The 17,036-nt window shown below is 41.7% G+C and overlaps 1 protein-coding gene across 1 annotated transcript in view; it reads right to left on the minus strand.

The window, feature by feature from the left end:
- The window catches only part of LOC140197680 (endoplasmic reticulum metallopeptidase 1), a 65,898-nt gene that overhangs the window by 18,012 nt on the left and 30,850 nt on the right, over positions 1 to 17,036 (minus strand). The gene's annotated exons all lie outside the window — the stretch shown is intronic.

Below are 17,036 nucleotides of genomic sequence, written 5' to 3' on the forward strand. Positions count from 1 at the left end.
AAGCAAAAAGGAAATCATAGACCTGTTAGCTTGACGTCGGTGGTTGGGAAGTTGTTGGAGTCGATTGTCAAGGATGAGGTTACAGAGTACCTGGAGGCATATGACAAGATAGGCAGAACTCAGCATGGATTCCTTAAAGGAAAATCCTGCCTGACAAACTATTACAATTTTTTGAGGAAATTACCAGTAGGCTAGACAAGGGAGATACAGTGGATGTTGTATATTTGGATTTTCAGAAGGCCTTTGACAAGGTGCCACACATGAGGTTGCTTAACAAGATAAGAGCCCATAGAATTACAGGAAAGTTACATACGTGGATAGAGCGTTGGCTGATTGGCAGGAAACAGAGAGTGGGAATAAAGGGATCCTATTCTGATTGGCTGCCGGTTACCAGTGGTGTTCCACAGGGATCAGTGTTGGGGCTGCTTCTTTTTACATTGTACATCAACGATTTGGATTATGGAATAGATGGCTTTGTGGCTAAGTTTGCTGACGATACGAAGATAGGTGGAGGGGCCGGTAGTGCTAAGGAAATGGAGAGTCTGCAGAGAGACTTGGATAGATTAGAAGAATGGGCAGAGAAGTGGCAAATGAAGTACAATGTTGGAAAGTGTATGGTTATGCACTTTGGCAGAAAAAATAAACGGGCAGACTATTATTTAAATAGGGAAAGAATTCAAAGCTCTGAGATGCAACGGGACTTGGGAGTCCTCATACAGGATTCCCTTAAAGTTAACCTCTAGGTTGAGTCGGTAGTGAAGAAGGCGAATGCAACGTTGGCATTCATTTCTAGAGGAATAGAGTATAGGAGCAGGGATGTGATGTTGAGGCTCTATAAGGCGCTGGTGAGACCTCACTTGGAGTACTGTAGGCAGTTTTGGTCTCCTTATTTAAGAAAGGATGTGCTGACATTGGAGAGGATACAGAGAAGATTCACTAGAATGATTCCGGGAATGAGAGGGTTAACATATGAGGAACGTTCGTCCGCTCTTGGACTGTATTCCTTGGAGTTTAGAAGAATGAGGGGAGACCTCATAGAAACATTTCGAAAGTTAAAAGGCATGGACAGAGTGGATGTGGCAAAGTTGTTTCCCATGATGGGGGAGTCTAGTACAACAGGGCATGACTTCAGGATTGAGGGGCGCCCTTTCAGAACAGAAATGCGAAAAAATTTTTTTAGTCAGAGGGTGGTGAATCTATGGAATTTGTTGCCACGGGCAGCAGTGGAGGCCAAGTCATTGGGTGTCTTTAAGGCAGAGATTGATAGGTATCTGAGTAGCCAGGGCATCAAAGGTTATGGTGAGAAGGCGGGGCAGTGGGACTAAATAGGATAAAATGGATCAGCTCATGATAAAATGGCGGAGCAGACTCGATGGGCCGAATGGCCTACTTCTACTCCTTTGTCTTATGGTCTTATGGTATACAAGAAATGCTTCATTATGACACAATTTTGCTGAATGTTGTTATAATTCAAAAATATATCCTGCACATCTTAACAGAAAAACTGCTGTGATACTGTGCATCAGAGGTGGAACCCAACAGCAAAAATGAAGACAAATGCAACTGTTAAAAAGACCTTCCAAAGGATTCAATCCATCTACCAAGGAATATATTCCAGACTCTCAATTTTTCTAGCTTTGCAAATTGCAGTTTGAGAGGAAGAGGCTAAAATCAGATGTATTGGTATTGCGGTTGAATAGAGTAATTACAGAGGCAAGAGAGAAGAGTTGGTCAAAGCCGATTGGAAGGGGAACCCATTACAAATGATTGTAGGGCAGCAATGGCTGGAGTTTCTCAGAGTAATTCAGAAGATGGAAGATTAATTCATCATAATGAAGCAGCAGCATTCTAAAGGGAGTATGAAGCAATTCTGGCTGACAAGGGAAGTCAAAGACAGCATAAAACCAAAAAGAAGGCATACAATATTGCAAAACTAGCAGGAAGCTAGAGGAGAACTAGAAGAAGCTTTCAAAGACCAACAGAAGACAACTAAAAAAAGAAATAAGGGAAGAATAGATGAAACATGAAGGTAATAATTAAAGGGGATACCAAAGTACTTCTAGATATAAAAGAGGATGCGCAAGAGTGGACATCAGACAGCTGGCAAATGACTCTGGAGAAGTAGTTCTAATGGAGGAGAAATAGCAAATGAACGGACCATTTTCCATCAGTCTCCACTTTGAAAGACACCAGCAACATGCCAGAAATTTAAGTCAGTCAGTTGGGGGACAACTGGTAGAGGATGGAGTGTAGTCACTATGACTATGGAGAAGGTACTTGGGAAGCTGAAAGGTCTGAAGGTGGATAAGTCACTTGGGCTGCATGAAATAGTCATCTGGAAGAGGTAGCTGAAGAGATTATGAAGGCATCAGCGGTGCTCCTTCAAGAATCACTAGATTCTGGAATTGTTTCAGAGGACTGGAAAATCACTAACTCTAAGAAAGGAGAGGGGCAAAAGACAGGAAATTATAGGCGTTAACTAGGTTTTAGTGGTTGATAAGACTTTAGAGTCCATTATTAAGAATGAGGTACTTGAATACACATAAAACAGGATTAAGTCAGCGTGGTTTCCCTAGGGGAAAATCCTGCCTGATAAATCTGTTGGAATCCTTTTGAGGAAGTTAAAGCAGGATAGACAAAGTCAGTAGATATTGCTTACTTGGATTTTCACATGGCGTCTGACAAGGTAACACATTAGGGTGCTAAACAAGAGCCCATGGAATTACAGGAAAGACACTAGCATGCGCAGAAAGCTAGCTAACTGGCAGAAGACAAAGAGTGGGAATAAAGGAAGCCTTTTCTGGTTGGTTGCTGGTGACAAGTGGTGTTCTGTAGGTATCGATGCTAGGTCTGCTACTTTTCATGTTATATGTTAATAACCTGGATGACAAAGCAGGGTGTCTGGAGATAGCTTGGGAGAATGAGCAAAGCAGTGGCAGATGGAATACAGCGTTGGATTATGCACTTTGGTCGAAGGAATAAAGGAATAGACTATTTTTTTTAAATGTGGAGAGAATTCAGAAATCAGAGATGCAAATTGACTTGGGATCCTACTGCAGGATTCCCTAAAAGTTAACTTGTAGGTTGAATTGGTACTAAGAAAAGCAAATGCAACATTAGCATTCATTTTAAGAGAATTGGAATATAAAAGCAAGGATGTAATGCTGAGGCATTGGGCTGGCATTGGAGACCATTCAGAGGAGGTTTATGAAAAAGGCCTGGATAGAGATATTTCCAGTAGGGGCAAAGAGTCTAGGACCAAAGGGCTTAAGCCTCAGAATAAAACAATACCCTTTAGAACAGAGATCAGGAAGAATTTATTTTAGACAGAACTGCTATGGAGGCCAAGTCACTGGGTACATTTAAAGCTGAGGTTAGTAGATTCTTGATTAGCCAAAGGCTACAAGGTCACAACGTCACATGCAGCCAACCAGTAAAGAGCAGATTCAATAGGCCAAACAGTCTAATTCTGCTCCTAGGTCTTAGGAGCATGCACTTCATGTCACCATAATTATGGTTTTATCAAAACTTATTCAAAGCCTGCTCACTCCATCAACTCATACAGTGTTGATTTGTCCAAATCAGTCAGTTACACAGCATAGAAAAAGGCCCTTTGGTCCAACTCCTCCTTGCCAAATATATTCTTGAGTTAGTCTAATTTACTTGCATTTGGCCTATATCCACCTTCCCTACCCATATACCTGTACAAATTCATCTAGTTTGTGCATTTTGATCTAGGGGAGGTGCATTTATTTCACTGATCTGATCTCTCCTCCTGGTTTCCTCATCCACAACATCATCTGACGAATCTTCCGTTTTCATACCGCCACTGATTCCTTTCGTTTTGACCTTCCATTCATCCATCTGGGCTTTGGTCTTCACATCTACTTTTACAAACAGATTTTTGTCTCCCAATTGAATTTCATGCAATTACCTTAATGGATACAGAGTAGATTCTGGTTCATTTTATTCACAAAAACCAAATGCTTGCAACTTTCATGAACTCTATTTCAACTTCAAACTAAGTCACATTTTGCAAGTAACTGCCTGATTAACATATCGGAAGCTTTCTCAGATATGTTTCCAGGATGATCCTGGAAACTATAGAATGATATATCTCACATCAGTGGTAGGGAAGTTTCTGGAGCCGATTCTGAGATACAGGATTTGTGAGTATATGGAAAACCATGGTCTAATTAAGGACAGTTTGCATGGTTTTGTATGGGGTGAGTCATGTCTTACTTACTTCATTGAGTTTTTAAGGGAGATGACAAATGTAATTGATCAAGGCAGAGCTGTGGATGTTGTCTATATGGATTTTAGTAAGGCATTTGACAAGGCGCCTCATGGGAGGCTCATCCACAAGATTAAGATGCATGGGATCCATTGTGAAGTAGCTGTTTGGATTCAGAATTGGTTGGCCCAAATTACATAGAGGATAGTCGTCAATGAGATTTATTCTGGCTGAAGTTCTGTGCCTGCCTCCTGTACCTAATAAGGTGGTGACAGAGTAAACGTTCATGGTCTTCTGCTGCTCTAGCCCATCTACTTGAAGGTTATACGTGTTATACCTCCAGATGATCTTCTGCACACCACTGTTGGGAGTTATTTGAGTTACTATTGCCTTCCTGTCAGCTTGAACCAGTCAGGTCATTCTCCTCTAACCTCTCTCATGAACAAAGCACTTATGCACACAGAACTGCCGGTATCTGGACGTTTTTAACACCATTCTCCGTAAACTATAGAGATCGTTGTGTGTGAAAATAGGTGATCAGCAGTTTCTGAGATACTCAAAACCACCCCTTCTGGCACCAACAATCATTCCATGGTCAATGTCACTTCGATTACATTGCTTCCCCTTTCTGATGTTTGGCCTGAACAACAACGGAATCTCTTGACCACGTCAGCATGCTTTTCATGCATCGAGTTGCTGCCACATGATTGGCTGATTAGACATTTGCATTAACAAGCAGGTGTACCTATTAAAGTGACTACTGAGTTTATATAAATGTATAAATGACCTAGATGAAAACGAAGATAGGTGGGTTAGTAAATTTGCAGATGATACAAATATTGGTAGTGTTGTGGATGGTGTAGTAAACTGACAAAAGGATTCAGTGGAGTACAGATCAGTTGCAGATATGGGCAGAGAAATGAAAGATGGATTTAACCCCAGTCAATTGCGAATTGTTGTATTTTGGAATATCAAATGTAAGGACACAGTACACTGCTAAGGTCTAGACACTTACAATATTGATAAGCAGAGGGATCCTAGCATCCAAGTTCATAGCTCCCTTAAAGTGGGGAGCTTATAGGGTGATTTAAAAAAAGGCATATGGCATACTCGTCTTTATTAATCAAGAGACCGAGTTTAAGAGCCGGGAAGTTATTTTGAAGCTTTGTAAAACTCTAGTTAGGTTGCACTGCTTACATTCAATTCTGGCCGTTCCATTATAGGAGAGATGTTGAGGATTTGGAGAGGATATGGAAGAGGTTTACCAGAATGCTGCCTGAATTAAAGGGCATATGCTATAAGGGGAGGTTGAACAAACTTGGGTTATTTTCTCTGGAGCAGGAGAGGCTGAGGAAGGTCTGATTGAGGTTTAGGAGGTTTATAATAATATGAGATGCATAGATGAAATTGAAAATTAGCATCTTCCACCCACCCACCCCCCCCCATCATGTTGAAATATCTAACGCCAAAAGGCAGAATTTAAGGTGAGAGGGGGCAAGTTCAAAGAGCATGTGCAAGCAGAATTAGGCTCCGCCATTCAATCATTGCTGACCTTTCTTTCCCCTCCTCAGCCCCACTCCCCGGCATTCTCCCTGTAACCTTTGATGCCATGTCCAATCAAGAACCTATCAAGCTCTGCCTTAAAAACATCCAATGACCTTCGCCTCCACAGCTGCCTTTGGTAATAAATTCCACAAATTCACTAGCCTCTGGCTCAAGAAATTTATCTGCATCTCTGTTATAAATGAATGCCCCTCTATCCTGAAGCTATGCCCTCTTGTCCTAGACTCTCCTACCATGGGGGGGGTAATCTCATCGAAACCTACCAAATGTTGAAAGGACTGGACAGGGTGGATGTGAAGAGGATGTTTCTTATGTTGGGCGACCCTTTAGAACAGAGGTAAGGAGGAATTCTTTTAGCCAGAGAGTACTAAGTCTGTGGAATGCTCCGTCACAGACTGCAGTGGAGACCAAGTTCGTGCGTATATTTAAGGCGGAAGTTGATCATTTCCTAATTGATCAGGACATCAAAGGATATGGCGAGAAGGCAGGTGTATGAAGTTGAGTGCGACCCATGATGGAATGGCGAAGCAGACTTCATGGGCTGAATGGCCCAATTCTGCTCCCATGACTTATGGGAAACATCCTTTCCACATCCACTCCGTCCAGGCCTATCAACATTCGAAAGGTTTCCCCACTCCCCCGTCCTTCTAAATTCCAGTGAGTGCAGACCCAGAGCTATCAAACATTCCTTCTGTTACAACCCTTTCATTCCCGGAATCATCCTTTTGAACCTCCTCTGGACCCTCTCCAAAGCCAGCACATCTTTTCTTAGATGGGGAGTCCAAAACTATTCACAATACTCAAGGTGCGGCATCACTACTGCCTTATAAAGCCTCAGCATCACATCCCTGCTGATGTATTCTAGACCTCTTGAAATGAATGCTAATACTGCATTTGCTTTCCTCACCACCAACTCTACCTGCAAGTTAACCTTTAGGGTGTTCTACACAAGGACTCTCAAGTCCCTTTGCATCTCAGATTTTTGGATTTGTTCTCCATTTAGAAAATAGTCTGCATATCTATTGTTCCTACCAAAATGCATGGCCATGCATTTTCCAACATTGTATTTCATTTGCCACTTTCTTGCCCATTCTCCTAGTCCGTCTAAGTCTTTTGCAGCCTACCTGTTTCCACAACAGTACCTGCCCCTCCAACAATCTTCGCATCATCTGCAATTTGGCAATAAAGCCATCTATTCCATCATCTAAGTCATTGACATACAGCAGAAAAATAAGTGGTCCCAACACTGACTCCTTCAGAACACCACTAGTCACTGGTAGCCAACCAGAAAAGAATCCCTTGCTGCCTCCTGCCAATCATCTAATGCTCTAACCATGCCAGTAACTTTCCTGTAATAACATGGGCTCTTAATTTGGCAAGCAGCCTCATGTTTGTCACATTGTCAAAGGCCTTCTGAAAGTCCATATATACATCCACTGCATCCCCTTCATCAATCCTACTTGTAATCTCCTCAAAGAATTCCAACAGATTCGTCAGGCAGGGTTTTCCCTCAAGGAAACCATGCTGACTTTGTCCTATCTTGCCCCTTTGTCACCAAGTACTCCACAACCTCATCCTTAGCAATTGACTCCAACATCTTCCCAACCACCGGTCTATAATTTCCTTTCTGTTGCCTTCCTCCTTTCTTGAAGAGTGGAGTGACATTTACAATTTTCCAGTCCTCTGGCACCATGCCAGAGTCATAGTCATACTTTATTGATCCCGAGGGAAATTGGTTTTCGTTACAGTTGCACCATAAATAATTAAATAGTAATAAACCATAAATAATTAAATAGTAATATGTAAATTATGCCAGGAAATAAATCCAGGACCAGCCTATTGGCTCAGGGTGTCTGACCCTTCAAGGGAGGAGTTGTAAAGTTTGATGGCCACAGGCAGGAATGACTTCCTATGATGCTCAGTGTTGCATCTCGGTGGAATGAGTCTCTGGCTGAATGTACTCCTGTGCCCAACCAGTACATTATGTAGTGGATGGGAGACATTGTCCAAGATGGCATGCAACTTGGACAGCATCCCCTTTTCAGACACCACCGTCAAAGAGTCCAGTACCATCCCCACAACATCACTGGCCTTACAAATGAGTTTATTGATTCTGTTGGTGTCTGCTAGAGTCCAATGATTTTTGAAAGATCATTACTAATGCCTTCACAATCTCTATCATTATCTCTTTCAAAACCTTAAGGTGTAGTTCATCTGATCTGGGTGACTTATGTAACCTTAGGTCTTTCAGCTTTTTGAGCACTTTCTCCCTTGTAATAGTAACTGCACTCACTTCTCTTCCCTCACACCCATCAACATCTGGCACACTGCTAGTGTCTTCCACTGTGAAAATTGATGCAAAATACTCATGTAAGGGGTTTCTTCTTTTATGTTACTGCTGAGGCTAATCAAAATGGCTTCTTTGTTATGTTAACTGCTGAGAAAGTTCTCTCTCTAGCAGCTTGTTTGGGTTATAAAGAGAATTATATTCATTTGCTAACCAATTGGAATAGATGTTATTCTTTCTTGTGTGTCTGTAAGCTATTGTTCACGGGCTTTGGGGGAGAAGGCACGATGGGGACAGAGAGGAGACGCGATGCTGTGACCCTGGGTGCGAGACCGACCCCGAGCGGGAGTCCAAGGCCCAGAGTCTTTGGCAAGGAGAGGAGAGGAAGAGAGACTTGTGTGGAGCGTCTAGTTGACCACCGTGGTTGGTCCCAGGCAGCGGGTCGAGGTGGTCGGAGGGCATCTAATGGTGGAAAGAAGACTCCGTTAATTGAGCTCCAACTGTTGTGCACGAAGTGGTTGAACTTTGATAAGTTTGGCACCTTTTATTTTCCTTTTATATTCTATCTCTATTAATTACGTAGTTCTAGTAAGATTTATAAAGTGTAATCATTTAATCGCATATGGTGTTTAGTCTGTTATTTGGTGGGGTGGGGTACATCACACAGCATCCACACAAACTTGATTACCCAGTTTGGCAGGGCTGAAGGCTGTTCCCCCTAGATGAAAGTGAGTTGAGTGAGCCTGAGGCTTACTAGGGGGCTACACTCATTTAGTTCATCTGCCATCTTTTTGAACCCCTCTTATTATTTCTCTAGCCTGATTTTCTAGCAGTCCACTCTCTTCTCTATTTCATTTTTTGCATACTTGAAAAAGCTTTTGCTGTCCACTTTGATATTATTTGCTAGCTTGCTTTCATACTTCATCTTTTCCCACTTAATGATTCTTTTAGTTGCTCTCTGAAGGGTTTTAAAAGCTTCCCAATCCTGTCTTCCCACTAATTTTTGCTTTTGCTTTTACATTACTTTTGACTTCCCTTGTCAACCACAATTGGACATTTTTTCATTTGAGTATTTCTTCACTTTTTCATTTTTTCATTTGAGTATTTCTTCACTTTTGGAATACATCTATCCCGTATCCTCCTCATTTTTCTCAGAAACTCATGCCATTGCTGTTCTGTTGTCATCCCTACCAGCAGCTCCTCCCAATTTACTTTGACCAACTCCTCTCTCATACCACTGTAATGACCTTTACTCCACTGAAATATTGCGACATCAGACTTTACTTTCTCTCTATCGAGTTTCAAGATGAACTCAGTCATATTGTGACCGCTACCTCCTAATTGTTTTTTTTAACCTTAAGCTCCCTAATCACCTCCAGTTCATTACATAACACCCAGTCTAGTATAGCTGATCCCCTAGTAGGCTCAATGACTAACTGCTCTAAAAGGCCATCTCGTATGCATTCAACAAACACACTCTCTTGAGATCCATTTCCAACTTGATTTTCCCAATCAACCTGCATGTTGAAATCTACATGACTATTATAACATTGCCCTTTTGGTCCACATTCCAGCCACTGTTGGGAGGCCTGTATACAACTGCCATCAGGGTCCTTTTACCCTTGCAGTTTCTTAACTCAACCCACAAGGATTCAATATCTTCCAATCCTATGTCCTATAGGGTTACCGGATGAGGAATATCTGGCAGCTCTTGGGCTGTATTCCCTGGAGTTCAGGAGAATGAGGGGATATCTCATAGAAACATTCCAAATGTTAAAAGGCGTGAACAGATTAGATATGGCAAAGTTATTTCCCATGGTAGGGGAGTCTAGAACAAGAAGGCACGACTCAGGATTGAAGGGCGCCCATTCAGAACAGAGATGCGGAGAAATTACTTTAGTTAGAGGATGGTAAATCTGTGGAATCTATTGTCACGAGCAGCTGTGGAGGCCAAGTCACTGGGTGCATTTAAGGCAGAGATAGATAGGTTCTTGATTGGCCAGGGCATCAAAGGGTTTGGGGAGAAGGCAGGGGAGTGGGTATGACTGGAAGAATTGGATCAGCCCATGACTGAATGGCAGAGCAGACTTGATGGGCCTACTTCTACATCTTAAGGTCTATGTCCCATCTTTCTACTAATTTGATGCCATTCTTTACCAGTAGAGCCACACTACCCCGTCTGCCTACCTTCCTATTCCTCCAATGCATGTAACCTTGGACATTCAGCTCCAGACTACAACCATCCTTCAACCACAATTCAGTGGTGGCCACAACCATCATACCTGACTATCTGTAATAGTGCAACAAGATCATCCACCTTATTTCTTATACTCCATCCATTGAGGTATAACACTGAGTACTGTATTTGCTACCCTTTTTGACTCTACATCCCGAATGCACTGATACTCATACTGATGGCTGCAATTTTGTTCTGTCATCTGCCTGCCATTCCTGACAGCCTGACTGCACACCATGTTTGCTTTTATAGCATCCGTCCTATTCCAAGTCTCTTCATTCCGGTTCCCAGCCCCCTGCCAAAGGTTTAAACCCTTCCCAACAGCTCTAACAAACCTGCCAGCAACAATATTGGATCCCCTCGTGTTCAGAAGCAACCCGTTACCTTTGAACAGATCATACCTCCCCCAGAAGAGATCCCAATGATCGAAGATCCTGAAGCCCTGCCCCCTACATCAGCGCTTCAGCCTGCATTAATTTGCCAAATCATCCTGTTTTTTCCCCTTACTGGCATGTGGCATGGGCAGCAATCCAAAAATTACTAACTTCGAGGTCCTGCTTCTCAGCTTTCTACCTAGCTCTCTAAATTCTCTTTTCAGGACCTCTTTGCTTTTCCTTTCCAAGTCATTGATACCAATATGTACCAAGACACCTGGCTGCTCTTCCTCCCTCTCCAAAATGCTGTGGACGCGATCCGAGACTATGAGGTTTATCAAAACAATGGGTTTGCACCAATTTTGTTGGGAAGTTGTCAGTAAGTATACTCTAACCGCACACAAAGGCTGAGGCATGGCAAGTCTGTGTTAAAGCCTTTAATGGTCAGATGGGGGTGTGGAGTTAGAGAAAAATAAAGGTATTGGATGGGGGTTGAATTTGCTAGGCTTGGAGACACTGTGGGTGTAAACAGTTATGGCTGGAGCAATGACAAACAAATACTTATATATTGAAACACATTGTCACGTCACATTCTCCACAGGTTAAGACCCAGAACAAAAACTACACAGAAAATGGAGCAAAGGATTTTGAAACTGGTGCACCATGACCAATCAGGTATCTGCAAAGATACCAAATATAGGCCACTAAAACAACATCAAGCCAAGCTTCAGAATGAAGCTGTCACAGGTATATTAAGAGTAAAGGTATTGTAAGGGATAAAATTGGTCCTCTTGAAGATCAGAGTGGTCGGCTATGTGCAGAACCAAAAGAAATGGGGGAGATCTTAAATGGGTTTTTTGCATCTGTATTTACTAAGGAAACTGGCATGAAGCCTATGGAATTAAGGGAAACAAGTAGTGAGATCATGGAAACTGTACAGATTGAAGAGGAGGAGGTGCTTGCTATCTTGAGGCAAATTAAAGTGGATAAATCCCCAGGACCTGACAGGGTATTCCCTCAGACCTTGAAGGAGACTAGTGTTGAAATTGCAGGTGCCCTGGCAGATATATTTAAAATGTCGGGGTCTACGGGTGAGGTGCCGGAGGATTGGAGAGTGGCTCATGTTGTTCCGTTGTTTAAAAAAGGATCGAAAAGTAATCCAGGAAATTATAGGCCGGCAAGTTTGACGTCAGTAGTGGGTAAGTTATTGGAGGGAGTACTGACAGACAGAATCTACAAGCATTTGGATAGACAGGGACTTATTAGGGAGAGTCAACATGGCTTTGTGCGTGGCAAGTCATGCTTGACCAATCTGTTGGAGTTTTTCGAGGAGGTTACCAGGAAAGTGGATGAAGGGAAGGCAGTGGATGTTGTCTACATGGACTTCAGTAAGGCCTTTGATAAGGTCCCACATGGGAGGTTAGTTAGGAAAATTCAGTCACTAGGTATACATGGAGAAGTGGTAAATTGAATTAGACATTGGCTCAATGGAAAAAGCCAAAGAGTGGTAGTAGAGAATTGCTTCTCTGAGTGGAGGCCTGTGACCAGTGGTGTGCCACAGGGATCAGTGCTGGGCCCATTGTTATTTGTCATCTATATCAATGATCTGGATGATAATGTGGTAAATTGGATCAGCAAATTTGCTGATGTTACAAAGATTGGAGGTGTAGTGGACAGTAAGGAAGGTTTTCAAAGCTTGCAGAGGGATTTGGACCAGCTGGAAAAATGGGCTGAAAAATGGCAGATGGAGTTTAATACAGACAAGTGTGAAGTATTGCACTTTGGAAGGACAAACCAAGGTAGTACATACAGGGTTAATGGAAAGGCGCTGAGGAGTGCAGTACAACAGAGGGATCTGGGAATACAGATACAAAATTCCCTAAAAGTGGCATCACAGGTAGGTAGGGTCGTAAAGACAGCTTTTGGTACATTGGCCATTCCAGCTCATTCCAAGAGCTGGAATGTTATGATGAGGTTGTATAAGGCATTGGTGAGGCCGAATCTGGAGTATTGTGTTCAGTTTTGGTCACCAAATTACAGGAAGGATATTAATAAGGTTGAAAGAGAGCAGAGAAGGTTTACAAGGATGTTGCCGGGACTTGAGAAACTCAGTTACAGAGAAAGGTTGAATAGATTAGGACTTTATTCCCTGGAGCATAGAAGAATGAGGGGAGATTTGATAGAGGTATATAAAATTATGATGGGTATAGATAGAGTGAACGCAAGCAGGCTTTTTCCACTGAGGCAAGGGGAGAAAAAAAAACCAGAGGACATGGGTTAAGGGTGAAGGGGCAAAAGTTTAAAGGGAACAATAGAGGGGGCTTCTTCACACAGAGAGTTGTGGGAGTTTGGAATGAGCTGCCAGACCAGGTGGTAAATGTGGGTTCTTTTTTAACATTTAAGAATAAATTGGACAGATACATGGATGGGAGGTGTATGGAGGGATATGGTCCGTGTGCAGGTCAGTGGGACTAGGCAGAAAATGGTTCGGCACAGCCAAGATGGGCCAAAAGGCCTGTTTCTGTGCTGTAGTTTTTCTATGGTTTCTATGGTTTTCTATGAATTGCATTTCATGCAAGTAGCTGTTATTCTGGAAGCTAGCTAGCTTGTCCTCATAAAATAAATGGGGAAAATGAAGGCATAAACGCATACAAGCTTTGAGAGGTATTTGGGAATCCTTGCATTACATTTTTGGAAGCAGCTGTGTTGCCACAAGTTCAAATTCTAAATTTGTTACATGACACCATAACACATCAGAGCAGAGTTAGGCCATTCGGTCCACCGAGTCTGAGGCTGATTTATTATCCCTTTCAACTCTATTATCCTGCCTTCTTCCATAATCTCTGACACCCTGACTAATCAAAATCCATCAACCTCCACTTTAAATATACTCAATGACTTGTCCTCCACAACCATTTGTGGCAATGAATTCCACAGACGCACCACCCTCTGGCTAAAGAAATAAAGTACATGGCCATACATTTCCTCCATAATATTCCATCTGCCACTTATTTGTCTGTTCTCCCAATCTGTAAGTCCTTCTATAGACTCCCTGCTTTCTCAACAATATCTGCCCCTCCACCTATCTTTGTATGGTCTGCTAACTGGCCACAAAGCCATCAATTCCACCATCCAAATCACTGACATATAACATGAAAAGAATCAGTCCCAACACCAAATCATGCAGAACACCACTAGCCAGCAGCAGCCAACTAGAAAAGGCCCTTTTTATTCTCACTCTTTGTTTCCTGCCAATCAGCCAATCTTCCTGTACAATCTACCTTTCTTGTAATACCACTGAGCTCATACTTTGTTAAGCAACCTCTTGTGCGGCATCTTGTTAAAGTCCTTCTGAAAATCTAAATACACAACATCCACCTATTCTCCTACTTATTATTTCCTCAAAGAACTCCAAAAGATTTTTTAGGCAAGATTTCCCCTTGAGGAAATCATGCTGGCTTTGGCCTATTTAAACATATACCTCCAAGCACCCTGAAACTTCATCTTTAACAATGGACTCAGACATCTTCCCAACCACTAACATCAGATTAACAGTCTATAATTAGCAGAATTTATAGCAAGTCTTAGAATTTACTTATCATAAATTAAACATGTACCAACTTAAAACAGATATTTATATAGTGTTACCATCGTGGATTAACACTGGCCTCATCAGAAGATGGTGCTAGCAAACAACACTACCAAGGGTGACATCCTCAAATTGGTCCTTACTTTTTATGCCAAATGTGATTCTGATACTGTTGGAGCCTGCCATTTACATTCTGGCAGTGTGTTTTCAGGATGATTGGGCGATCTGGTGCCTTGCTGCTTCTGAGAGGGTTCCACAAGCTGTGAGCAAAGCATGCAACATGGGGGTCAGGAAGCCTGGAGATGGGGCACGAACCCATGATCGACTCCATCTCTCACCAATCTCACCAATTCAAGCACCAAGGACAATTGAAATCATCACGGCAGGTGCAGAGGGCAAGCGTGTGTCCAGCACCGTCTACAAGCCTCTCACTCTCTGCTGCCAGAGGAGGGTGTTTGCATGTGGGAGGCTCTCTCTTCCTCTCACTCGCTGCTCCTGAGGGAAGGTCCTTGTGTTCAAGTGATTTCTCTCTCCCTCAATGCTGCTGAAGAATGGTGCCAGAGCAAGGTTTAAACAACAATTTGTAGATTGGACACTAATTCACATATATGATGTGTTCTAGTTTATGGTCACTCTTTTTTGTTTGTTATTTTTAGGAGATTTTTTTGAATCAGGGTGGCCTGCAGATAACGAACACTGAGCTGAACTGAAATATGCCTTTTGATTTTGTGTTTTATGTTGTGTTCTCGTTTATTTTTTGTTGTCATTTGCACAATTTCTATTTTTTTTCCATGTCTGAGGGGATGGAGGAAGGGAAGTTGATGTGTTTCTTTGAACAGGTTCCATTTTCTTTGTATCATGACTGTCTGTGGGGAGGACAAATCTCAGGATTGTATACTGCATACATACTTTGATAATAAAAGTACTTTGAATCAGCTACCTAAGGAGCCTCAAAACAGAGTTGAAATCGCCCTCAGTTAAGGATCTGACAAATAAGAATTGACCATACTAAAAAGGTACAAATATATTTACTTTCCAGAATCAGATTTATCATCACTGACTTGTACATCCTGAAATGTGATGTTTTGAGACAGTACAACATGGAAAGGTATAAAATTATTATAAATTACATACTACAACAACATAGTACATAGTACTATAAATTAAATACAATAAAAAGGAATAACGAGTAGTGTTCAAGGGTTTCACGGACCTTTCAGAAATCTGGTGCCGGAAGGGAAGAAACTTACTTTAAATTTACTTATGTTAGTGAAAAGCGGTAATTTAACAGTGACATTTTATCGTAGTGCCCTCCACTCATGAAAACAAGATGAAGAGTATCACAAACTCACCAAGCTGTACCCAATTAAAACTTCTGGAAAATCTTACACTAACATCTCAAAAAACACTAGGCTTTCTGGCTCTGTGCTAGAAACAGAAAACTTATACCCACAAGAAGAAAGGATTGCAAGTACAAAAGGTTCACAGACTGTGCCCAAATAAACGTTCAAGAACAAAGGTGAAGTGTGTAAACAATTTGGGGGCAGAAAAGAGGAAGCAAAAAACCATGAAAACACTGCAGAGCAAACTTAGCACAGAAAACCTGTGGGAAGTAGTACAAATGGAAATCGTTAGCCTCATTAAGTGAACAGTGTCATAACCAACAACTTGCACTGGTGCTGATAACAAAATTATAGCTGCGGCAATCAAAGCTTAAAGCTCAAGAAAATTAAAAGCAATCCTTTCCCTTTTCAAGGATTATACGCAGGCAGCAAAACACAGAGGAAAGCACATCGTTTCTGTTGAAAATTATCTCATATGCAGAATGCCAAAAACAATATGATACACTGACTGCTCATTCGTAACTGGAAAATAAAATTCCAGAAAGGAATATCAAAAAAAAATTGTTTTCCTGTGAGTTGAGGGCATGCTGTGTTGGCACTGAAAGCAAGGTGACATTTGCAGCACTATCCTCGGACTACATTGGTTGATGACGCTAGTGACACATTGCAGTGTATACTTCAATGTACGTGACAAATAAACCTAATCTTTAAAGAATCCAGAATCAGAATCAGGTTTGAAATCACTGGCATATGTTTTGCAGCAGCACTATGTTGTAATACATAATAATGATTATTATAAATTAAAATAAATATATATGAATTTTAAAATAAATTTGTACAAAAAGAGGAAAAAAAATACTGAAGTAATGTTCATGGATTCATTGTCCATTCAGAAATCTGATAGCAGAGAAAAATCAGATCCTGAAAAGTGAGTGTGTGTCCTCAGGCTCCTGTACCTCCTCTTCTTTGATGGAAACAATAAGAAGGCGGCATGTTTTGGGTGGGGGGGTGGGGCCTTATTGATGGATGCTGCCTTTGAGGCATCACCATTTGAAGATGTCCTCAGTGCTGGGTAGGCCAGTGCCCATAGAGCTGGCTGAATTTACACTATCTGCAGCTTTTTCCAATCCTGTGCAGTGGCCCCTCCATACCAGATGGTGATGCAACCAGTTAGAATATTGTCCACGATAAATCTGTAGAAATTTGTAGGTGTCTTTGGTGACATTCCAATTCTCCTCAAAATCTTAATGAAATATGTCACTATCGTGTCTTCTTTGTAAGTGCATCAATATGGGAATCCGTATTTTTCTTTATACAAAGCATACACTGAATTTATCGACAAATCATTATTCATCAACTAATACTATCTTCAATTACTGTACAATATAGTATATCAAAAGTGGGAACAAG

Source organism: Mobula birostris, chromosome 5, assembly GCF_030028105.1.
Source record: "Mobula birostris isolate sMobBir1 chromosome 5, sMobBir1.hap1, whole genome shotgun sequence".
In the NCBI taxonomy this organism is placed as follows: domain Eukaryota; kingdom Metazoa; phylum Chordata; class Chondrichthyes; order Myliobatiformes; family Myliobatidae; genus Mobula; species Mobula birostris.